This window comes from Bos indicus, chromosome 2 (genome assembly GCF_029378745.1).
Source record: "Bos indicus isolate NIAB-ARS_2022 breed Sahiwal x Tharparkar chromosome 2, NIAB-ARS_B.indTharparkar_mat_pri_1.0, whole genome shotgun sequence".
Classification (NCBI taxonomy): domain Eukaryota; kingdom Metazoa; phylum Chordata; class Mammalia; order Artiodactyla; family Bovidae; genus Bos; species Bos indicus.
Genome location: NC_091761.1, coordinates 100,870,820 through 100,896,768, shown reverse-complemented (window position 1 = coordinate 100,896,768; position 25,949 = coordinate 100,870,820). Strand labels below are relative to the sequence as shown.

The 25,949-nt window shown below is 40.5% G+C and overlaps 1 protein-coding gene across 14 annotated transcripts in view; it reads left to right on the top strand.

Moving 5' to 3' along the window:
• Nucleotides 1–25,949, top strand: part of IKZF2 (IKAROS family zinc finger 2) — a 292,694-nt gene that overhangs the window by 239,465 nt on the left and 27,280 nt on the right. For all 14 annotated transcript variants that reach the window (XM_070771706.1, XM_070771662.1, XM_070771690.1 and 11 more), the window contains 2 exons: nucleotides 3,755–3,873; nucleotides 25,732–25,852. The gene's annotated coding sequence lies outside the window, so the exon portion shown is untranslated. The remainder of the gene's footprint in view (nucleotides 1–3,754; nucleotides 3,874–25,731; nucleotides 25,853–25,949) is intronic.

The following is a 25,949-nucleotide window of genomic DNA, read 5'->3' as shown; positions in this document are numbered from 1 at the left end:
CATTACTCCAATTAATTTCTTGTACTTCTATCTCCATATGATGGTCTGCTTCCCAGATGACCTAACCAGCATACCTCCCTTGAGTCCAAATCCCTCTATAGCTGCAGCCCTGTTGCTTTGTTCTTTTCTGCAATAGAACTTTGCACAAGAGCCATCTAACACTGTGGTTTCTACTGCCTACTTCCTGCTGACTTGTTAAGCCCCATCTGTCTTCTGTTACCAATGTTCCACTTAAAAAGTTTTCTCCATTGAAGCAATCTATCTCCATGTTGCAAGTCCAATAAATATTTTCCTCTCATCTTATTTTATCTTGCAGGGAGATTTGATATTATTAAGGGGGTAAAAAAGCTACTTTTCACTTGCAAATTAGAGGACCAATATCAGGTCCCAATTAAGAATATTGCCTTTCATATTAGATAACTTTCATCTGAGTCCTAGATCTGCCACTTATGAGCTGTGTAAACAGGCAAATTGATTAACTGTGCCTTAGCTTCTGTGCCTTTAGAATGGGGTAATAATGTTATCTACCTTTTGAAATTATGAGGATTAAGTTAGTTTAAGGCAATTAAAACAGTATTTGGCACAGGAATTGCTAGCCATCATTGATATTATTCAATGACACATTCTTTTGTTTTATTTCTTCTGCTCTGAGTGCTCCATCACTGTTTTTCTTTCTTGGATCTTTCTTATAATAAATGAGACCTCTAAGTGTTGAAGTGCTACAGAACTTGATCAAGTGCCTACTATAATTTTTCCTGCTATACTTTCTCCTAACCCAGTGAATTTACATACCACTTAGATGCCAACAGCTCCTAAATATATGTCTTTATCCTTGACCCATATCCAACAACATTTGACATTTCTACTTGTATATTATAAACATGTCAAGTTTCACATATTAAAAACAGAACTCCTGATAACTCCCCATCTTGTCAAAACCTGTGCAACGTTTCCCCTCTCCAGCAATTTTTCTCATTTGCTCAAGTTTCAAATTGAAGAGTCTGATTTCTCCATTTCTCCTTCTCTCTACTACCACACCTTAGTCTAAACCACCATTACTTCTAGTCTGGATTATGGAAAAAGCCACCAGCCTGGGCTCCTAGCCTTCACTTTTCTTCCCCTCTGCAGCAGATTCAGCACACAACTGTCCAGTTTGTCATTGTCATTATGGAGTAAAATATTGTCAATATGGAGTAAAATTATTAATATGTCACTCTCCTCCTTAATTCAGAATAAAATCTATAATTTTCTGTTGGACTACATAACATCATCTGATCTGGCCCTTGCCTACTTCACCCATCATCTCCTTGCAGATTCACTTTTTTGTTATGTTCCTAGTGGCCTACCCACTGTTTTTTAAGGAGGTAAACTCTGTTTAAGATGCCTTGGGGGCTGTGGGTTTGCACTCCCCTCTCAATACAGTGCTCCTCATTGCTTTTTGCCTGGCTGATTATTTCAGATTTCAGGTTTCAACTCAGATGGTGCTACCTCTGGGAGGCCTTCTCTGGCCAGATATGGAACGGAATATATGTCTCATTTGTTATTCTTTTTTCTAGTACTCTTGAAAATCTGCAGTTGGTTTGGCTGTTTGCTTATTATCTGTTATTCCACACTAGAATTTAATCTGCTTCAGGGGAGAGATCTTACGTGTCTTATTCACCCACTGCCTTAGTGCAGTGCCTGGCAGACAGCACACTTTTTTTTTTCCCCCCCAAGACTTTCTGGCTGCACCACACAACATGCAGAATCCTAGTTCCTCTGCTGCTGCTGCTGCTAAGTCGCTTCAGTCGTGTCCGACTCTGTGCGACCCCATAGACGGCAGCCCATCAGGCTCCCCTGTCCCTGGGATTCTCCAGGCAAGAACACTGGAGTGGGTTGCCATTTCCTTTTCCAGTGCATGAAAGTGAAAAATGAAAGTGAAGTCACTCAGTCGTGCCCGACTCTTAGCGACTCTGCAGCCTACCAGGCTCCTCCGTCCATGGGATTTTCCAGGCAAGAGTACTGGAATGGGGTGCCATTGCCTTCTCCCCTAGTTCCTCTACCAGTGATCAAACCTTGATGCTGCAGTGGGAGCTCAGAGTATCAATGGCTGGACTATCAGGGAGGTTCCACAGCAGGCTCGTAATAAGTTCTGACTTAATAAACAATTGAATTTGGCAGTGAACATTTTAGCAAAAGAATGTCATATTAGTGATTAACAATTTAAAGGGCCCACTCTAGATAATAGAATTATCGTAGCTCTTACTGCCTGCATTAGAAATTTTGGAAGTCAAGCAGATGAAAAAGTGTTAATATTAAAAATGTTTAAAATAGAAACTGACATTTAAAAAATTAAAATGCTAACATTTTGGTCATGGGTTTCTATATAAAACTTATGTTAATGTTTATGTAGATATTGAGGTGAAGGGAAGTTAACATCTCTTAAACATCTACTATATGCTTAGAGCTTAGCTAACTTCTTCACATAAATAAAATAGATATGTATATATATTTTTCAGAACACATTTACTTTCTACTTTCATCTTAGATTGATTTAAAATACACTATGTGTCCATAGGGTTGCAAAGAGTTGGATGTGACTGAGCACACACGTGCAGAGTTTCTAAGTATAACATTCTTACAATCTAATATTTATTTTGTTTTATGATTATAAAACAATACTTCATACATTTCCTACATAATATGAAAATTGGCACCTTAAAAAAACTTAAGAACCTATAAATCCATTTTCCACTGGGGAGGATAATACATTTTACATTTTAATACATATCAGAAATAAGACAGTTTTTATTTATGATATGTATTAATTCCCAAAATATTTTCAGCAATTACATAAGGTAAAGAGAGGCATTTAAAAGACAGAAATGACAGCTGCCATTTAAATATTTGCTCTATAGAGAGGGCAGGACTTTGCCAGTACGACTTCAGTGAGGTAGTTGGCTGTCCATTTTACAGATCTAAAAACCTGAGGCCTAGAAAAGTTGCAGAGAAGGCAATGGCACCCCATTCCAGTACTCTTGCGTGGAAAATCCCATGGACGGAGGAGCCTGGTGGGCTGCAGTCCATGGGGTCGCTAAGAGTCAGACACGACTGAGCGACTTCACTTTTACTTTTCACTTTCATGCATTGGAGAAGGAAATGGCAACCCACTCCAGTGTTCTTGCCTGGAGAATCCCAGGGACGGGGGAACCTGGTGGGCTGCCGTCTATGGGGTTGCACAGAGTCGGACATGACTGAAGTGACTTAGCAGCAGTAGCAGTAGCAGAAAAGTTGAGTAATTTGCCTAAAAGTAGAAGTGTTAGTTGCTCAGTTGTGTCTCAGTCTTTGTGACCCCATGGACTATAGCCCACCAGGTTCCTCCATCCATGCATTTCTTTAGGCAAGAACACTGGAGTGGGTAGCCATTACTTTCCCCAAGGGATCTTCTGATCCAGGGATTGAATCTGGGTCTCCTGCACTGTAGGCAGATTCTTTACTGTCATCTGAACCACCTGAATTTGCCTAAATGTACTTTGTAATTATCTCAACCAAGATTTGAATCCAGGTCTCTCTGCCTTCAAAGCTCTTAACCTCTGTTTTGGACTGAATGTCAGGTATTGAAGCCCTAACCACCAATGTGATGATGTTTGGAGGTGGGGGCCTTTGGGAGATAATTAGGTTTGGATTTGGTCCAGTGTGGGGGCCCTCCTGGGATTAGTGCCCTTGTAAGAAGAGAAAGATAGACTTCCCCCTCCCCCTTTTTCTCTCTCTCCAGGAACTTGCTCAGAGGAAAAGCCATAGGAGAACATAGCCAGAAGGTGGCTATCCACAAGCCAGGAGGCGAGCTCTCAGCAGGAGCAAGTCTGTGAGCCTGGACTACCTACCTCCAGAACTGTGAGAAATAAATTTCTCTTCTTTAAATCATCCAGTCTTTGGTATTGTGTATATTACAGTAGCCAAGCAGAGTAAGACCACCAGATTATTAAGCAATCATTATATTAGTGCTGGGCTTCCCAGGTAGCGCTAGTGGTAAAGAACCCACCCACCAATGTAGGAGACATAAGAGACTAGGGCTGGATCCCTGGGTCAGGAAGATCCCCTGGAGGAGGAAATGGCAACCCACTCCAGTATTCTTGCCTGGAAAATCCCATGGACAGAGGAGCCTGGAGGGCTGCAATTCATGGGGTCAAAAAGAGTCAGATACTACTGCATCGACTTAGCACACAGCACACATTAGTGCTATAGCATGAAAACAAAAATGATCTTAATGAGAAAAAGCCAAGTTCTTTATTTCTCCAGCTCTAAAAGCAAAATCCACATGGGACTTTTTTCTTGGTTCAAATAATATTTTATTCAAAATTAAGTTATAAAAGTATATGATGAGCTTAGTCACCAGAGAGACTCAGTTCTCCCTGCAGAGCTGTGGTTGAAGCTTTGTGGGGATCGTGCAGTGTATTAGACTACAGCCAACTCTCTGGGGTGCTCTGCTTTCATGAGCACTAAAATCCTGACAAGTATTAAAGGGAGGACTTGAAAGACCCTCTGAGTTGACCCAGAGTCCAAACATTCCTTGCCTGTGCTCCCTACTAGGAGATTCTGGCTTGATCAATCTTAGATTTTTGCTCATAGCCAGCAGCAACTGTACATGCCACACAGCCAGTACCTTAAGCTCCCAGAGGGATAAAATGCCTCATCACTCAGCAACCACTTTGGCAGACTAAAGGGTGACATTGATTGGCTCTGAACAAGTGAGTAAGAGAAACCATGTCCAAACCTCGGGAGGAATTTATGATAAAAAAAAAACATAAAAGCTCTTTTTAACCCAATCTTTCACAGACTGATAAATAAATGCAAATCCATTTGCAGTGGGAAGTCCAATCACTCAAATGAGGGTACCAACAAAATCACTCTTAGAAAATGACACATTATTTTATTCATTTATTCAATGTCTACTGAGCCTCTGGAATGTGCCAAATACTGTTCTAGGCCTTTGGGATACAGCCTGAATGAAAATTATCTCTCATATCTAGGAGAAAGAAAATAGATAATATACTGGGTAGTGATAAGTACAAGAATAGTGACTGCAAGCATGAAATTAAAAGATGCTTGCTCCTTAAAAGAAAAGATATGACAAACCTAGATAGTGTATTAAAAAAGCAGAGACATCTCTTTGCCAACAAAGGGCAATATACTCAAAGCTAGGATTCTTCCAGTAGTCATGTATGGATGTGAAAGCTGGACAATAAAAAAGGCTGACTGAAGAATTGATGTCTTTGAACTGTGGTGCTGGAGAAGACTCTTGAGAGTCCCTTGGACAGCAAGGAAATCAAACCAGTCAATTCTAAAGGAGATCAGCCCTGAATATTCATTGGAAGGACTGATGCTGAAGCTCTAACACTTTAGACACCTGATGCAAACAGCCAGCTTACTGAAAAAGACCCTATGCTGGGAAAGATTGAAGGCAGGAGAAGAAGGGGATGACAGAGGATGAGATGGTTGGATGGCATCACTGACTCAGTGGGCGTGAGTTGGAGCAAACTTCAGGAAATAGTGAAGAACAGCACTGTGTGCTGCAGTCCATGGGGTCGCAACGTGTTGGACATGACTGAGCGACTTAACAACAGCAGAAGTGTGAAGAAGAAAGTAAAATAGAAAAAGTATACAGTGAGGAGGGAAATGGATGCTGTTTCCACACAGTGATCAGGGAAGGAAGGCCTATTTGATAAGAGACCTGAAAGAAATAAAGGAATAGACTAGCCATCCTGGTATTTGTGAAAAAAGAGAAGCAAGAGCAGGATGCTACATGAGCCATTTGAAGGCATCTGCAGTTGGAACAGAGAGGAGAGAGAGAAGAGGCGATTCAAGGGGTAGGCAAGCCAGATAAGATGCCACCTGAAAAGCTGTGCTAGGACTTAAAGTTTTTCTGAATGAGATGGGAAGTAATTGAAGGGCCTTCAGCAAAGGAGTAACATAACAGGCCACAACTTAAAGGAACTACTCTAGATAAAATATCAGAAGAAAGGAGGAAGGAAACTGAGAAATCAGTGGAAAGTTTCTCCAGTTGGTCAAGGAAGAATTGACAGTTTGAGCCATAGGCTTCCCTGGGGACTCAAATGATAAAGAATCTGCCTGCAATGTGGGAGATCCAGATCTGATCCCTGGGTCAGGAAGATCCCCTGGAGAAGGGAATGGTACCCACTCCAGTATTCTTGCTTGGAGAATTCTAAGGACAGTGGAGCCTGGTGGGCTACAGTTCATGAGGTTGCAAAGAGCTGCATATGACTGACCACCTATTACATTTTTTCAAATGCAATGGAGATCATGAGAAATGGTCAAATCTGTATGTATCTTGAAGGTTGAATGGACAGGTTTTGCTGAAAGCTTGGATAGGAGTGTGATAAACCAAGAGGGTAGTTTAAGAAAGTTGAAGAAAACACATGAGTCTAGAGAGAACATCAAGGAAGTGAGGCTCAAGGGTTAACAGTTAACAGTGGATAGTAGTTAGTATGTACCAGGCATTAATGTAGGTGCTTAGTGCATGGTCAGTCACTTCAGTCGTGTATGACTCTTTATGACCCCATGGGCTTTAGCTCACCAGGCTCCTCCATCCATGGAATTCTCTGGGCAAGAATAGTGGAGTTGGTTACCATTTCCTTCTCCAAGGGATCTTCCCAACTCAGGGATGAACGTGTGTCTCCTACATTGATTCTTTGCCATTGAGCCACCTGGAAAGCCAAGGTGCTTTACATTAAACTCCCTTAACACTCATAACACTATGAGTGTATAATTGTTCACCATTTGAGGCAACTGAGGCACTGGGAGGTTTAGTAACCTGCTGGATCACAAAGCTAGATAAGCGGGAGAGGCATGATTCAAACACAGATATGTTACGGAGTCTTGCATAGAGAAAGGCTCGAGTTATGCATCACCAATTTCAGACCTTCTTTCTGCTTCAAATTCCACACTCCCCAGTGATGGTCCGAAGAGAGAATAAAAAATGAAGGTCAGAGTTCTGCACCATTTAAATTCTAAGCTTATATGATTATCAGCACTAGAAACTGGAAGAGTCAAACAAGTTCTTAAAACTAAAGCACACACATTAGTTCATTAGTTCAGTCACTCAGTCATGTCTGACTATTTGCAACCCCATGAATCACAGCATGCCAGGCCTCCCTGTCCATCACCAACTCCCGGAGTTCACTGAGACTCACGTCCATTGAGTCGGTGATGCCATCCAGCCATCTCATCCTCTGTCATCCCCTTCTCCTCCTGCCCCCAATCCCTCCCAGCATCAGGGTCTTTTCCAATGAGTCAACTCTTCGCATGAGGTGGCAAAGTACTGGGGTTTCAGCTTTAGCCTCATTCCTTCCAAAGAAATCCCAGGGCCGATCTCCTTCAGAATGGAATGGTTGGATCTCCTTGCAGTCCAAGGGACTCTCACGAGTCTTCTCCAACACCACAGTTCAAAAGCATCAGTTCTTCAGTGCTCAGCTTTCTTCACAGTCCAACTCTCAAATCCATACATGACCACTGGAAAAACCATAGCCTTGACCAGACAGACCTTTGTTGGCAAAGTAATGTCTCTGCTTTTCAATATTGTGTCTAGGTTGGTCATAACTTTTCTTCCAAGGAGTAAGCGTCTTTTAATTTCATGGCTGCAGTTACCATCTGCAGTGATTTTGCAGCCCAGAAAAATAAAGTCTGAAACTGTTTCCACTGTTTCCTCATCTATTTCCCATGAAGTGATGGGACCAGATGTCATGATCTTCGTTTTCTGAATGTTGAGCTTTAAGCCAACTTTTTCACTCTCCACTTTCACTTTCATCAAGAGGCTTTTTAGTTCCTCTTCACTTTCTGCCATAAGGGTGGTGTCATCTGCATATGTGAGGTTATTGATATTTCTCCTGGCAATCTTGATTCCAGCTTGTGCTTCTTCCAGCCCAGCATTTCTCATGATGTACTCTGCATATAAGTTAAATAAGCAGGGTGACAATATACAGCCTTGACGAACTCCTTTTCCTATTTGGAACCAGTCTGTTGTTCCATGTCCAGTTCTAACTGTTTCTTCCTGACCTGCATATAGGTTTCTCAAGAGGCAGGTCAGGTGGTCTGGTATTCCCATCTCTTGAAGAATTTTCCATAGTTTATTGTGATCCACACAGTCAAAGGCTTTGGCATAGTCAAGAAAGCAGAAATAGATATTTTTCTGGAACTCTCTTGCTTTTTCGATGATCCAGTGGAGGTTGGCAATTTGATCTCTGGTTCCTCTGCTTTTTTTATTTATTTATTTTTTTCCTCTGCCTTTTTTAAAACGAGCTTGAACATCAGAAGTTCACGGTTCACGTATTGCTGAAGCCTGGCTTGGAGAATTTTGAGCATTACTTTACTAGTGTGTGAAATGAGTGTAATTGTGCAGTAGTTTGAGCATTCTTTGTCATTGCCTTTCTTTGGGGTTGGAATGAAAACGGACCTTTTCCAGTCCTGTGGCCACTGCTGAATTTTCCAAATTTGCTGGCATATTGAGTGCAGCACTTTCACAGCATCATCTTTCAGGATTTGGAATAGCTCAACTGGAATTCCATCACCTCCACTAGCTTTGTTCGTAGTGATGCTTCCTAAGGCCTGTTTGACTTTGTATTCCAGAATGTCTGGCTCTAGATGAGTGATCACACCATCGTGATTATCTTGGTCATTAAGATATTTTTTGTACAGTTCTTCTGTGTATTCCTGCCACCTCTTCTTCATATCCTCTACTTCTGTTAGGTCCATACCATTTCTGTCCTTTATCGAGCCCATCTTTGCATGAAATGTCCCCTTGGTATCTCTAATTTTCTTGAAGAGATCTCTAGTCTTTCCCATTCTGTTGTTTTCCTCTATTTCTTTGCATTGATCGCTGAGGAAGGCTTTCTTATCTCTTTTTGCTATTCTTTGGAACTCGGCATTCAGATGCTTATATCTTTCCTTTTCTCCTTTGCTTTTCACTTCTCTTCTTTTCACAGCTATTTGTAAGGCCTCTTCAGACAGCCATTTTGCCATTTTGCATTTCTTTTCCATGGGGATAGTCTTGATCCCTGTCTCCTGTACAGTGTCACAAACCTCCGTCCATAGTTCATCAGGCACTCTGTCTATCAGAAATAGTCCCTTAAATCTATTTCTCACTTCCACTGTATAATCAAAAGGGATTTGATTTAGGTCATACCTGAATGGTCTAGTGGTTTTCCCTACTTTTTTCAATTTGAGTCTGAATTTGGCAATAAGGAGTTCATGATCTTAGCCATAGTCAGCTCCTGGTCTTGTTTTTTCTGACTGTATAGAGCTTCTCCATCTGTGCACACACATATAGACACACAAATCAAACAAAACTTCCCTTGAAAGAAAGACAAACAAGCTCAGGAAAAAAATGAAGACACTTTGTATTTTATTCAATTTACCCAACTTCATGTATAGATTATAAGATGCCTTTCAATTTCTAAGCATTATTTTGCCAGAATTATATTGTGCCAGAGTTATATTGTTCTTAATATACTCTCCACTATATGAAACCGCAGTGCTTCCCCTAAAGTAGAAATGACTTTCTTCCTACAAATAATATTTGTAAACCAGTTTTTAACCCTTTTAAGTTATCTTATTATATATTTTGGAGGGATGATTATAATAATGGCTGATAATGAGCATAAAAAACACAATTTTCCCATTGTTTTTATTGAGAACACTCTTTACCTCATTCTCTTGATATCTTTGATATAGTACGAACTTGGTAAACTTTCCTAAATAAACAGAAGTTTGATATTCATTCCTAGTGTCAAAATATTGCCATGTACATATGCAGAATGTATACATAAAGCTCTCCTTTTGTAATTTTGAATTTTGCTGATCTGGTAAAGTGCCACTGTTTTTGAAAACATACATTATTCTTGCTTGATTAATCTGCATATTTATAAAGTTTCTTTATTATAGGTATCCCTGGACATGATCAAACCAAGTATTTCACCCCAGAGAAGTTGTTGCCACTAGTCAACGGTACCAGAAAGCTACCCTTCTTAATCAAATAGGGAAAACCTTGGAGACAAGCCTAGCACAAAGGAACAAATGCTGTTTGATTCCACTTACACGTGGTACCTAGAACATTCTAATTCATAGAGACAAGAAGTAGAATAGTGACCAAGGTTAAAGGGTGGGAGGGATGGGGACTTACTGTCTAATAGGTATGGAGTTTGGAATAATAAAATTCTGGCTAGCTAGTGGTTATACTAGTGTGAATATGCTGAATTAGACACTTAACATTAACCTTTCTAAACATTTTTATGTTTATAATATATTTTACTACAACACACACAGAGTAGAGCAGCTGCAATGATACATTTCTCTATTCTTGGTTAAGTGAAAGTGAAAATTGCTCAGTTGTGTCTGACTCTTTGTGATCCTGTGGACTATATAGTCCATGGAATTCTCCAGGCCAGAATCCACATTCCCCTTCTCCAGGGGATCTTCCCAATCCAGGGATTAAACCCAGGTCTCCTGCATTGCAGCCGGATTGCTCACCACCTGAGCCACCAGGGAAGCTCAATTCTTGGTCAAGTGGTTTTCTAAAGGCAGGCCATAAAAGTGTGGATGTCTGTATCCACTTGTATATAAGCGCATATGCCTACACATTTACCACCCTTTGTCTCCAGCTAATCCTCTTACCTCTTCTAAACCTATCATCAATCCAAAATTTTTATTTCAAATATGCAATTTGCCATTACCTTTAGTATCTCTCAACTGACTTTAGAGTTTTATTTTTTTTGTCTTTCAACTCAGTAGTTACTTATCAATCTCTGACATTAACAGCTGAATCTCCCTCTTCTTGGCATGGGAAAGGGTTCTTTTGGACTCCTGAGGCTCTTTGCTCCAGGCAGTTTATAGTGAAACCTTATCACTTGCTAAGAGAAGCTGAGAAGCTGTCTCAGAAACAAAGTTCCCCAGCAGTTGGGGTGGGGGCATCCTATACTGGAAAATACAGTTTAACATCTTTTTTCCCTAAGACCACAATCTGATGAAAGGGCACATATTACAGCTTTGCTGGCTAGAAGATCTGGGCACAGTCCCCGGCCCTGCCTCCAATACCCATGTGATTTTATGTGCGTTCCTTCTCTGATCTCAGCCTCCTTATCTGTAAGATCAGGAACACTAGGACCTGCTTGCTCAGTCCTTGTGAATGTAGATCTACCATGCAGGACATACAGTAGATACTCAAGAAATTGTAAGTTTCTGTCCCTTCCCTAATCAGAGTGTCCTGACATGACCAGTAAGGATTTGGATCTTGAGACTGTTGGGCAACCCACTGATGGTCCACAAACCCGTCAGTGTGGAGAAGGTTTTGCCTGTGATCCTGTGGCAGAAAAAGTGAAATCTATAATACCAAGGACCATGAAGTATAATGGAGAAAAAGCAAATGGTTATTTAAAACCCAACTATAGCTACTTCCTTCTCCAGGGGATCTTCCCAATCCAGGGATCAAATCCAGGTCTCCTGCATTGCAAGTATATTCTTTACCACTGAACCCCCTGGGAAGCCCAAGAGGCACTATGAAAGTGAAAGTGAAGTTGCTCAGTCGTTTCTGACTCTTTGCAACCCCATGGACTGTAGCCTGCCAAGTTCCTCTGTCCATGGTATTCTCCAGACAAGAATACTGGAGTGGGTTGCCATTTTCTTCTCCAGGACATCTTCCTGACCCAGGGATTGAACCTAGGTCTCCCACATTGCAGGCAGACTCTTTACCATCTGAGCTACCAGGGAAGTCAGAAGAGGCACTATAATGCTAACTAAATTCCCTTGTTATCCCCAAACCTTCACTAAGATGTTCTACACACTCACACTAACTAGTGTGATATTTTAGGAGATAAATCAAGGAGAAAGCACTGTATTCTGCCTCAGGGGTGATGTGGTACCATACAGACACCGTTCTTGGGGAAAACTTCACAGTCCATCACAAACTGAAAAGTGGTTGAGAGCCTGAGTTGACCAAGAAAAGCATACACCATCCTTACCCTTCTTTTTTTCCCCTGCCAGAATTTTTGGAAAAACTATGAGCAATGTGGGGCTTCTATCACTTGCAGGATAGGGTTCAAATCCATTCCATTTAAATGTAAAACGATGGCACACCTCCACTGATGCCTGGGATACTATAGTAATACTGGGCTGGGATGTAGGTAGGAAGGTGCCCATGTCCCCCAGAGCAAAATTCAAGGGTAGCAGTCTGCAGTCCACTTCTCACAAAGGAACGGTCAGTCATCTCTGGAGAAAAGATTTATTTTTTCTATCAGGGTTGTGGGTTTTTTGGTTGTTATGTACTTACACCTCAAGCGTAATTCTGGTTTATTAAAAGGAACTGACTACACAAGAGAAAATACATCAAAATTTCCTTTGGAAGTATTGTCAGCTGCTGACATGGATATTTCAAATTTGAACTCCCAATTTGGATAGCAACAGAGATTCATAACTTCTTTAAAGACCCCGTCTTATTTTGTGGAGGAAAGGAAGGGTGTGTAAGAAGACAAGTTTGCTTTTCAATACAGTTTCAGTGTAAAGGTAGATAAATTACCCTATTCATTTTATATCCTTTCACAGTTCTCTCCCCTACCAACCACCACTGCCTAGATACTTGTTTCTTCAATTTGCTATAATTTAATCACTGACTGAATTATTTAAGACTCATAGACCCCCAGGTGAATATCTAATTTAGGTGGCGTTTGTTTCAGTTCTCTTTAAAAATAGGTTATCATTTTGATATTAGTAAAGCAGACACAGGTGTACATGAGTTATTTTCTCTGTAGAATTACACTAACTTATTTTCTAGTTTGCTAGTTACTTGAAAGGAAAAATAATTATAAGAGCAATGCTTGGAATATAATTGATTCTCAGTAAATATTTTAAAGGAAATAAAGACTAAAGATATATAAAAATGAAGCAATGAATGAACTAATGAACATATCAAGATGGCCTTATTTCAAAGGAATTGACCAAATGCTCCTAGCTTATAGGGCTTCCCTGGGCGCTCAGATGGCAAAGAATCTGCCTACAAGGCAGGAGTGCTGCTGTGCTGTGCTGAGTCGCTCAGTCATGTCAGAGTCTGTGCGACCCCATGGACTGTAGCCTGCTAGGCTCCTCTGTCCATGAGGATTTTCCAGGCAAGAATACTGGAGTGGGTAGCCCTTCTCTTCCTCCAGGGGATCTTCCCAACCCAGGGATTGAACCCAGGTCTCCTGCACTGCAGGTGGAATCTTCCCCATCTGAGCTACCAGGGAGACCCTAGAATATTGGAGTGGGTAGCCTATCCCTTTTCCAGGGATAAGGCAGGAGATCCAGATTCAATCCCTAGGTCAGAGAGATATCCTGGCGAAAGAAATGACAACTCACTTCAGTATTCTTGCCTGAAGAATTCCATGGACAGGGGAGCCTAGTGGGCTACAGTCCATGGGGTTGCAAAGAGTTGGACACGACTGAATGACTAACACACTTCACTTGCTCTGAAAGGGCATTTAATTATTGATAATCCGTGGAGAGATTTAGACTTTCCACACTCTGAGAAAACCACCACTTAAGATCTTTTCAGTTGTTGAGGAGGTTATTTTATAGGGTTGTTGTCGGGGAGGCAGTGCGGTATAATGAAAGAGCATGGAACTTAAGGTAATGCACAAACCCAGGTCCAGATCCCATCTCCATAAGCAAGTGACTTCACCTCTCTCATCTCTCCCTCTCTCCCCCTAGCTTATGTAAGTATCGGTTCCACTCTCTACCTCCCCACAATAACATCCCTAACTCAGCCAACAGCATAAGCACACACACACACCCCACATACACCAGTGTGTTTGTATAAATATTTGTCTAGGCAAGTGGGTACCTAAAACTTTTAGGCGGCTTGTCTTAGATTTACAGGTTGAAGTCTGAAAGGAAAAGGGGACTCTCCCCCCTTCTACTGCTTTTCTCTTTGTTTACTGAGCATTGATGGAAAGAATAAGTGAATACTCAACTCAGGCTACTAGTCTCTTTCATCTTGAGTATGCCAAAGGATTTTTGTAAATAAGTATAAAGTAGATATTTTGACTTTTAATAAGATATGTGCCCTTAATTATATTATTGTCTTCTGACAAAAGTGATGTTTAAGATATTTGTGTAAATTTCTTAGAGATGAAATACAAGTTCTCTTTTCTCCTTTCAACAAACTGTTTTCTTCATGGACAAGTGTTTGTGGTTGAACAATTATAGCACTCCATACAACTCTGGAATTCACATTGTGTTGTGAATTTGTAATATTTAATTTTTGTGATCATAGAAAAAGCAAGAGAGTTCCAGAAAAACATCTATTTCTGCTTTATTGACTATGCCAAAGCCTTTGACTGTGTGGATCACAATAAACTGTAGAAAATTCTTCAAGAGATGGGAATACCAGACCATCTGACCTGCCTCTTGAGAAATCTGTATGCAGGTCAGGAAGCAACAGTTAGAACTGGACATGGAACAACAGACTGGTTTCCAAATAGGAAAAGGAGTTCGTCAAGGCTGTATATTGTCACCCTACTTATTTCACTTTTATGCAGAGTACATCATGAGAAATGTTGGACTGGAAGAAACACAAGCTGGAATCAAGATTTCCGGGAGAAATTTCAATAACCTCACATATGCAGATGACACCACCCTTATGGCAGAAAGTGAAGAGGAACTAAAAAGCCTCTTGATGAAAGTGAAAGAGGAGAGTGAAAAAGTTGGCTTAAAGCTCAACATTCAGAAAACGAAGACCATGGCATCCGGTCCCACCACTTCATGGGAAATAGATGGGGAAACAGTGGAAAGGTGTCAGGCTTTATTTTTCTGGGCTCAAAAATCACTGCAGATGGTGACTGCAGCCATGAAATTAAAAGACGTTTACTCCTTGGAAGGAAAGTTATGACCAACCTAGATAGCATATTCAAAAGCAGAGACATTACTTTGCCAACAAAGGTTCATCTAGTCAAGGCTATGGTTTTTCCTATGGTCATGTATGGTTGTGAAAGTTGGACTGTGAAGAAGGCTGAGCACCGAAGAATTGATGCTTTTGAACTGTGGTGTTGGAGAAGACTCTTGAGAGTTCCTTGGACTGCAAGGAGATCCAACCAGTCCATTCTGAAGGAGATCAGCCCTGGGATTTCTTTGGAAGGAATGAGGCTAAAGCTGAAACTCCAGTACTTTGGCCACCTCATGCGAAGAGTTGACTCATTGAAAAAGACTCTGATGCTGGGAGGGATTGGGGGCAGGAGGAGAAGGGGACGACAGAGGATGAGATGGCTGGGTGGCATCACTGACTCGATGGACATGAGTCTCAGTGAACTCCGGGAGTTGGTGATGGACAGGGAGACCTGGTGTGCTGCGATTCATGGGGTCGCAAAGAGTCAGACATGACTGAGCGACTGATCTGATCTGATCTGATATCATTATCATACTGTATTATTATCATATGAAGTGAAGTCAGAGGATGACAAATACATGCTATCACACATGAAATCTAAAATATGATATAAATGAACTTATTTGCAAAGTAGATATAGACTCACAGACATAGAAAACAAGCTTATAGTTACCAAAGAGAAATGGGGGCATAAATTAAGAATTTGGGATTAGCAGGCACAAACTACAAATATAAAACAAACAACAAAATCCCACTGTATAGCACAGGGAACTAATATCTTGTATTAAGCTATGATGGAAAAGAATATGAAAATAATATGAAAAAGAATATAATGAAAAATAATTATGAAACAATGGAAAAGAAAACATGAACTGTCATGTTAAAGAATATGAATCACTTTTCTGTACACCAGAAATTAACACAGCACTGTAAATCAAATATACTTCAATTTTTAAAAGATACTATACATAGGTTCAGTTCAGTTGTTCAGTCGTGTCCGACTCTTTGTGTCCCCATGATTCGCAGCACACCAGGCCTCCCTGTCCATCACCAACTCCTGGAGTTCACCCAAACTTGTGTCCATAGAGTCAGTGATGCCATCCAGCCATCTCATCCTCTGTTGTCCCCTTCTCCTCCTGCCCCCAATCCCTCCCAACATCAGGGTTTTTTCCAATGAGTCAGCTCTTCATATGAGGTGGCCAAAGTATTGGAGTTTCAGCTTCAGCATCAGTCCTTCCAATGAACACCCAGGACTGATCTCCTTTAGAATGGACTGGTTGGCTCTCCTTGCAGTCCAAGGGACTCTCAAGAGTCTTCTCCAACACCACGGTTCAAAAGCATCAATTCTTCAGTGCTCGGCTTTCTTCACAGTCCAACTCTCACATCCATACATGACTACTGGAAAAACCATAGCCTTGACTAGACAGACCTTTGTTGGCAAAGTATATCTCTGCTTTTTAATATACTGTCTAGGTTGGTCATAACTTTCCTTCCAAGGAGTAAGCATCTTTTAATTTCATGGCTGCAGTCACCATCTGCAGTGATTTTGGAGCCCCAAAAAATAAAGTCTGACACTGTTTCCCCATCTATTTCCCATGAAGTGATGGGACCAGATGCCATGATCTTCGTTTTCTGAATGTTGAGCTTTAAGCCAACTTTTTCACTCTCCTTTTTCACTTTCATCAAGAGGCTTTTCAATCCTCTTCACTTTCTGCCATAAGGATGGTGTCATCTGCATATCTGAGGTTGTTGATATTTCTCCCAGCAATCTTGATTTCAGCCTGTGCTTCTTCCAGCCCAGCATTTCTCATGATGTACTCTGCATATAAGTTAAATAAGTAGGGTGACCATATACAGCTTTGACGTACTCCTTTTACAATTTGGAACCAGTCTGTTGTTCCATGTCCAGTTCTAACTGTTTCTTCCTGACCTGCATATAGTTTCTCAAGAGGCAGGTCAGGTGGTCTGGTATTCCCATCTCTTGAAGAATTTTCCATAGTTTATTGTGATCCACACAGTCAAAGGCTTTGGCATAGTCAAGAAAGCAGAAATAGATGTTTTTCTGGAACTCTCTTCCTTTTCTGATGATCCAGTGGATGTTGGCATTTTGATCTCTGGTTTCTCTGCCTTTTCTAAAACCAGCTTGAACATCTGGAAGTTTATGGTTCATGTACTGCTGAAGCCTGGCTTGGAAAATTTTGAGCATTACTTTACTAGCGTGTGAGATGAGTGCAATTGTGCAGTAGCATTCTTTGGCATTGCCTTTCTTTGGGATTGGAATGAAAACTGACCTTTCCCAGTCCTGTGGCCACTGCTGAGTTTTCCAAATTTGCTGGCATATTGAGTGCAGCACTTTCGCAGCATCATCTTTCAGGATTTGAAATAGGTCCACTGGAATTCCGTCACCTTCATTAGCTTTGTTCGTAGTGATGCTTCCTAAAGCCCACTTGACTTCACATTCCAGGATGTCTGGCTCTAGGTCAGTGATCACACCATCGTGATTATCTTGGTTGTGAAGATCTTTTTTGTACAGTTCTTCTGTGTATTCTTGCCACCTCTTCTTAATATCTTCTGCTTCTGTTAGGTCCATACCATTTCTGTCCTTTATCAAGCCCATCTTTGCATGAAATCTTCCCTTGGTGTCTCTGAGTTTCTTGAAGAGATCTCTAGTCTTTCCCATTCTGTTGTTTTCCTCTATTTCTTTGCACTGATGGCCATGGAAGGCTTTCTTATCTCTCCTTTCTATTCTTTGGAACTCTGCATTCAAATGGGAATATTGTTCCTTTTCTCCTTTGCTTCTCACTTCTTTTCACAGCTATTTGTAAGGCCTCCTCAGACAGCCATTTTGCTTTTTTGCATTTCTTTTCCATGGGGATGGTCTTGATCCCTGTCTCCTGTACAATGTCACAAACCTCCGTCCATAGTTCATCAGGCACTCTGTCTATCAGATCTAGTCCCTTAAATCTATTTCTCACTTCCACTGTATAACCATAAGGGATTTGATTTAGGTCATACCTGAATGGTCTAGTAGTTTTCCCTACTTTCTTCAATTTGAGTCTGAATTTGGCAATAAGGAGTTCATGATCTGAGCCACAGTCAGCTCCCAAACTTGTTTTTGTTGACTGTATAGAGCTTCTCCATCTTTGGCTGCAAAGAATATATATATAATACATAGGTTAATGGAATTATAATAGTTAATGCATTAAAGTTATTAATACCTGAACATTGCTGCTACTGCTGCTAAGTCACTTCAGTCGTGTCCAACTCTGTGCGACCCCATAGATGGCAGCCCACCAGGCTTCTCTGTCCCTGGGATTCTCCAGGCAAGAACACTGGAGTGGGTTGCCATTTCCTTGTCCAATGCATGAAAGTGAAAAGTGAAAGGGAAGTCGCTCAGTCGTGTCCGACTCTTAGTGACCCCATGGACTGGAGTCTACCAGGCTCCTCCATCCATGGGATTTTCCAGGCAAGAGTACTGGAGTAGGGTGCCATTGCCTTCTCTCAGGCAAGTTACTTCACCTCTCTAAGCCTCACATTCCTCTGCTTAGCCCCTTCTTCTTCCCTGTTGTCAAACTCTTAAGTCTTCCATCTAAAATAAGACTTCCTTATTACTCCTGTGGAGAGAGTGCCGAATGCAAAGAAAAAAAGAGTGAAATTCTTGGATCTTGATTTGCAAAATGGACTCTTGAAACCCAAAGCTGTTTAGAGCAAGAAAACTCTTTTGGAGCAGTGAAAGCCCAAGAGGCTGAAGGACTCATATCTTATATTTTACGTCAGCAATAGCAGAGTCAGAAAGAAGGTATGATAATATCAGAGTCAGTTTTCCAAAAGAACGGGGGTGGGGAAGAATTATATCAAAGAGAGCATTACAGTTAGCTACTGGGGTGGGTCTCTGAGAAGAGACTCTCTCTCATTTCCTCCCCCAATCCCCTCTATCCAGGGATAAGGGGAGAATAGGACCCCCCAGAAAGGTTCGGGAGCTCTGAGAGTGAAGAGAATCTGTGCTTGGTCTGTAAGTTTCTCAAAGAGGACCTATATAGGCAGACAGTAGGTTGTGGGGATGTAATAAACAGAACCAAATGAACCTAGAAGAATCTAGACAATCCAAGCCAGAGACCTTGGACAAACATAGACATTTGTGGGCGCAGTAGAAATCAAGGATGACAGTTCACAACTAGAGGGGTCAAGCCTACCTGCCTCGATGAGCAGTTGAGGAAGATGGATGTTGACCAAGGACCAGACAATCTCCAGCCCCCTCAACTCCCACTCCATGCCATGATCACATAAGCTCAGGATATAGTTGTGACCCTGGATAGAAGAAAAGGGACAAAACCCTCAACTTGACTGAGCATACCCCTGAAATGACTGAATGATCATACAACCATTTGAAATGAACAGGTTATATATTTGCTGTCAAATGGAAGTAGGTACTATAGAAAGTAATGAGAGCCATCAGCCTTCCCTGGTGGCTCAGTGGCAAAGAATTCTCCTGCCAATGCAGGAGACATGGGTTCAGTCCCTGGTACAGGAAGATCCTACATGCTGCAGAACAAAAAAGCCCATGCACCACAACTATTAGGCCTGTGCTCTACAGCCCAAGAGTTGCAATTACTGAGCTCATTAGCCACAATTACTGAAGCCAGAGTGGCCTAGAGCCCACGCTCCGCAAAAAAGTCACTTCAATGAGGAACCCACACACTAAAACTAGAGAGTAGCCCTAAACATTACTGAGACTTTTTTTAAGTTTGCCCTTTCAATCATGAGTGGCTTTGCCCATTTCTTTCATTTTATTTATACAATTGAAATACATGCAATTAAACCATTTGCCCTCAAGGATCATGATGGTAGAGGAGAATAGGCGCTGCAGCTCCCATGGGCTTGTGAGCAGAAGATCCAAAGGAGCCTATAATATATATAGGACTAGAATGTATACACAACACACAGTCTGGGAATTGATCATTTCAATAACCAAATTAGACCAAAATCCCAAATATTTGTGTTAATTTTTAAAGACTCCATCTGTTTAAGATCAAGAGAGTAATGCAAATTAACAACAAAAAAAGGTGTTGGCATGTGTAGGTTGGCTCAAGTAAGTTCCAAGAACCAGTGACTGAAGAGTGAACTCTGCTTCTTTCCTGGTTTCTCTTCATTGTTTGGAATTAGAATGGTCTAAATACCATGAGTAATATGGAAGTTCTCTGAAGGGTAAGTTACTGCTCTGATTAACACTTTCTGATAATTCAACTGGAAACGTAATTGAGAAACTTTCCTATGGCAGTTTCTCAGAGATGGGAGTGATATGCAGAGTCACTCTGCTTGGAACTTCATCAGTTTATTCCTAAATCCTGGCAGGATGAATTCATCACTTGCTTGGTTGTTGCTATTGCCTTTTCATGCCTAAGAAACAAGTCCTCTCATTAAATAGCCACTGTCATCACCCTTAACACCACAATACACCTTCTTCTTTATACTTTGTATTTCAAATTCTACAGGATATTCTATGCATGATATTACTAAAAGGAAAGTGATAGAGGATGTGGTGCTTTTTTAAATGAAAATAGTTGCTAAATATTCTGCATGTTCTTTTATGAAGTTAGTGTCTAGATAAGGTTTTAGCCCATGGGCTCTGGTGATTAATGGTAATACAAATTACACTGGTATAGCACTTGCTTCTTTAATGTATTCATCTTCAGAGGAGTCCAAACTACTTTAGACATTTCTTTCTTTATGTCTTTCATGTATCACCACTGGCTTACTTTTAATCTAGTTTATTTTTATTATTGAAATATCTACATAGCCATAAAATTTAAATAATTATACAAAGAAAATTATATAAATAAAAAGGACAGAGTTCACATCTTTCAGACATTCTCTTTGGAGTCATTTGAAAGATGTTTAACTTTCGGGCCCCAGTAAATTCTCTTGTGGCCTTGCCATCACCACATTAGGTGGCCAAGTAGATAATTTGTGTCTTGAGCCAAGGTTAACAAAAAAAACTGTAGATAACCAACAATTGAAACTACAAAAACTAGAAAAAAAAAAAGCACCAAATTATAACTGTATTATCAGGATTTAAAATGAATTTTATGGTTCTTTAGCTTGAGTTTAGATCCATATTTTTTTAAAGTACATCTTAATCACTGTTCATGGGGCTCTAGACATGCTAGAGAAGACTCCTGAGAGTCCCTAGAACTGCACGGACATGAAACCAGTCAATGCTAAAGGAAATCAACTCCAAATGTTCATTGGAAGGACTGATGCTGCAGCTCCAATATTTTGGCCACCTGATGCGAAGAGCCAATTCACCGAAAAAGACTCTGATGCTGGGAAAGATTGAGGGCAAGAGAAGGGGGTGGCAGAGAATGAGATGGTTGGATGGCATCACCGACTCGATGGACATGAGTTTAAGCAAAGTCCAGGAGAAAGGGAAGGACATGGAAGCCTGGTATGCTGCAGTCCACAGGGTTGCAGAGTCAGACATTAACTTAGTGACTGAACTACAACAACAAATCACTCTGTATTAAGAACAAAAATATACAATAGTGAAGAAATTTCATTGCTACACATTTTAAATAAATATTTCAGTATAATAGAACAGAGACCTTATTGTAGCAAATAGAGACCTTATTGTAGTGAATAATCATAATAGTTTAAAAAAAAAAAAAAAAAAAAAAGACTTTCTGACTACACCTAGAAAGGTCACAGTTTCCTAATTCAGTAATAAAAATAAAATAAATTCCAGTAAATGAAGCTCCTTCATAAGCTCCAGAAGACTTCTTAGAAGTCTTTCCCCTACTTTTGTGTGATATTATAACTCTTTGGAGAAGGTTCTACTGGAGTTTTGAAACACTAATAAAGTCAAGGTGTCCTTTTTTACTACAGGTTTTTAGACCTTCAGCTTCTTAGATAAAGTTCATATGAATATTAGAGTCCAATAATGCTGCCTAACTTAAAATATGTTCTCAATTTATAGCTAGAAATAATTAGAAGTCTTCATTTTAAATCATTCACACTATGGGCAAATCACTGAATGACATTTCTAAGAACATTCTATTCAAGTAACAGGAACTGTGTAGATCATCCCTTCTTGACATTTGTAATGGTAAAACCCCCTTCACTAATGCTATTGTTTTGGTTTTCTGCATAGTTGAGCAATTAGAATGTGCTTTTTTAAAAAATAGGACTCCTAACCCAAGAAGTTAAAGCACTAAAATTCATTCTCAATCATGCTAACACCTGGCTAAATTTGATACCTTCTAATTTGTGGGTCTTCAGTTGTTATTAATCTATAACTGGTTTTCCACTGTAGTACCTCTTGCATCCAATTCTCTATTTCCAGGGTCCCTGAACTTGGCCTACAACAATTCCAGATAGGGTTCCTCTTATACCAGGAACCCTGCCCTTGTTAATCGGTCTACCTCCAATATGACCTCTAGCATTTAAGGTAGTTTCTAATAATTTAATCACTTTGGATTTGGGGAAAACTTTTTAATGTTTATTTTATACTAGAGTATAGTTGATTAACAGTGTCACGTTTCAAGTGTATAGCAAAGTGAGTCACTTATACATACTCATGTATCTATTTTTTTTCCAATTCATTTCCCATATAGGTTGTTACAGATTATTGAGTAGAGTTTCCTGTGCTATACAGTAGGTCCTTGTTGATTATTTTACATATGTTAGTGTATTTATGTTAATCCCCAACTCCTAATTTATCCTTTTCCTGCACTGGGGAAATCTTGCTTATCTTCATTTACTGTTTAAAATGAAATCTACCTCCTGGACTTTCCCCCCCATATATTCCCACCTGTTTTCCAAACTTGTGTAAAACCATCACGAAAGCTGAAGCTACTGAACTTGGCAGAATTCTGTGCAGGCAACTGGTCTTGTTGGCCATAAGTTCCTTAGTCATAGCCATAGGTAATCCACTTCCTTCTTGGCTGTTAGGGAAGGGTTTGGTAAGCCAATCTAACAACTTCCACACCCCACCCCCTACTTGCCTGGGATAGTTCTTTGCTCCTGCCTGAAGCTTCTTGCCAGGTTGTACAGAGTGATCAAGTTACTTCTACAGTGGAGCCAGCAGGGGAAAATGCTGTTTATCTGCTGTCCACTCCACAATTGTCTTTTCAACATCAAAAGTTGTGCTTCCCTTGACTCTTCATGTTTTTCTACCTCAGGAAATCTACCACTTATCTCATTTGTTTCTAAAGAATTGATGAATGTTCTAATTTTCAATTTTGCTTCCCTGTTCCCAGTAACATACTAAGTTGCACGTAAATTGGTGAGACTTAAACTTCAGCAACAAATGAAATAAGTTAAAAAAAAAAAAATCCTTCCACCCATCCAGTCATATGCTAAGGCCTGAGAGCAATGGGAATGGAATGCTTCAGAAAAGTTAGACATTTACACTTCTCACAAATATGAAAACAACACCTTTCACTTCAGTCATACAGTTTTGCTTAGAATTGATGCCTTCTTATAATAATCTTTGCTGGGATTAGTATATGAAAAGCTCTTACGAAGAGGCAAAATCTATGCTATGTCAACGTACATTTGGCAAAGAGAGTGACTCATCGTCATGAATTCTGTGTGTATTAGAGTTCAGTTGGGTGGCCAGGTGATTGGTAGGAGTGTCTTATTTACCTGGGAGGACCTGGAAAGCCTTTTCCACAGTGTCAACAGGATTGTTGTTAAGCAGCAAGTTGGCAAACATGGGAAGGTTGTCATTAAACAATGTTGGGATTCAGAACTGTTGACGTTTATTTGCTTTTTGACTCTTCAACAGCTCATGGAACTATCCAAGCTATCTGAAAAGGCACATGCATCATTGCACTCCTCTCTCTCTTTTCAAAGCTCTTGGCAACTCTAAAACAGAGTGAAGAAAATCCTGTAGGGTGAGGGCTTTTTTACGTGGGCTTCCATAAATGGGCTTTCAGGAGTTCATGAACTCCTGCAAATATATGTGGCATGTGGTGTATAATTATGTGTGTATAGACAGTCTCCTCTTTGGGTAGAGTGGGAGGGTTACATGTCTTTTATTAGATTTTTAAGGGGTCTGTGAAACAATGACGTTTACAAACTATGCCTCTGGGGTCTAAGTTGAGTAGCTTTAATAATGTGGGTGGGGAGGTAGAAAGAGAAGAGTGACATAGAGCATGCTCTTCTCCTACACAATTTGTAAAAGCAAGGCCATGTAGGTAGTCATGGAAGTACAAGATAGAAAACCTTGGTCACTGCTGCAAAGTCTAACTGGTATGTTGAAAGCAATTGAGAGAAAATTAACATAGCTCTTCGAAGGCATCAGGATACCCTCATCCTATCCATCTAGAAAGGAGTTTTCTAGCTTTTGGGATTCATTGGAAAACTGACATGAAGTACTGCTTGTCTAAGGGTTGTTGTTGTTTAGTCACTCTAAATCCGGACTCTCTTTGCATCCTACTCACGAGTTCCTCCTCAGATGCAAATGGCTTCAGGACCTATTTGCTGTTGTGCTTGGCTCATCACACAGCTCTGAGACTTACATCCGGGGGCCTTTACACAGCCTTCTATTTGCTGAGTAAAGAGAACTGCTGAATCAGGAGTTGGGCTGTTCTACCCCCAAATCTGCATAGTTTTCTAAAATTGCATCAAGGTAGCAGACTTCAGAAATGGCAGTCCAACCTCTGAGACCTTAGTAAATTCTGTTATCTTATTTCTCTTAACTTCACAGTAAGGGAGCATTGGAGATGCTTTTCTTCCAAACTGAAACACCACCTTTGACTATGCCTTCCTCATTCACTGGTGGATCCACATCCATCTACCTTATGAAAACAACAATAAGCTTTGCTACAGTTGACTGACCCTGGCTTCTCTCCAAGGCAGGCTTCTGCCTTATAGAACTTTTTTTGTCTCACAGTTTCTTAGGTCAGAGAAAAATTGGTTAAAAACCTGAATTTTTCTATGGGTTTATGGTTCATTTGTAGGATTGTGCCTTATTTGTCAGGTTTCTAAAAGACACTCTCCTGCCCATACCTTATCAACTTCACTTCCAGAGTTTATAATCTATGACTGCTGGGTGACCTCCCTCCCCTCAAAACCTTCGCATCTCCCACTCCCCCCTTTTGTTTTTATTTGAAGTGGGGGAATAGAACACAGACTTCCCTTGAAGTTTTAGATAGCATTCTTAAAATGGGTTATTTTGCTTCCTACTATCCTTCCAGCTAACTGCACACACATACCCAAACTCCATTTCCACAGAATGTGAGATTTTACTCATCAAAAAGTCAAGTTATCATAATTAACTGGCAACCTATCTGCTTTAGCAGTGCTGAGTATGCGTTAGTATTTTAAATATGTCTCTCTTAACTGATGCTATCATCAGTTCAGTTCAGTCGCTCAATTGCAACCCCATGCACTGCAGCACACCAGGTCTCCCTGTCCATCACCAACTCCCGGAGTTTACTCAAACTCATGTACATTGAGTTGGTGATGCCATCCAGCCATCTCATCCTCTGTCGTTCCCATCTCCTCCTGACTTCAATCTTTCCCAGGAGAGCATATGCTATCATTTGTTTTCCCTTAAGTCTAAAAACTATCCTTTAGCCTTAAATAAAAAGTGTTGTTGAAACACAAGTGCCTTGGGTATAAATCTGGATAGACATTTGCATATAATTGTGACAAGTGTGTTGTGAAACATAATGGTATGGTCTCTAAACTTTGCAGACTTCAGATACAAATTCCCCCTTTACAGTTGAATGGATTTTTAAATTTTACTTCATAAATATATTAATTTCTTACTATTGCTATAACAAATCAGTGGTTTAAAATAGCAAAAATGTATTTTCTTACAGTTCTAGAGGTCTGAAGTCCAAAATGTCTTCCACTGGGCTGAAGTCAAGGTGGCAGCAGGGCCATATTCCTTCTGGGTGTTCCAGAGTTGACTCATTTCTTTGCTTTTTCCAGCTTGCAGAGGTAACTTAAATTTCTTGGCTCCACACCCCTTGTTCTGTCTTCAAGGACAGCAACACAATAGTGAATCTCTCCGCCACCCCCCCCCCCCCGCCCTCTC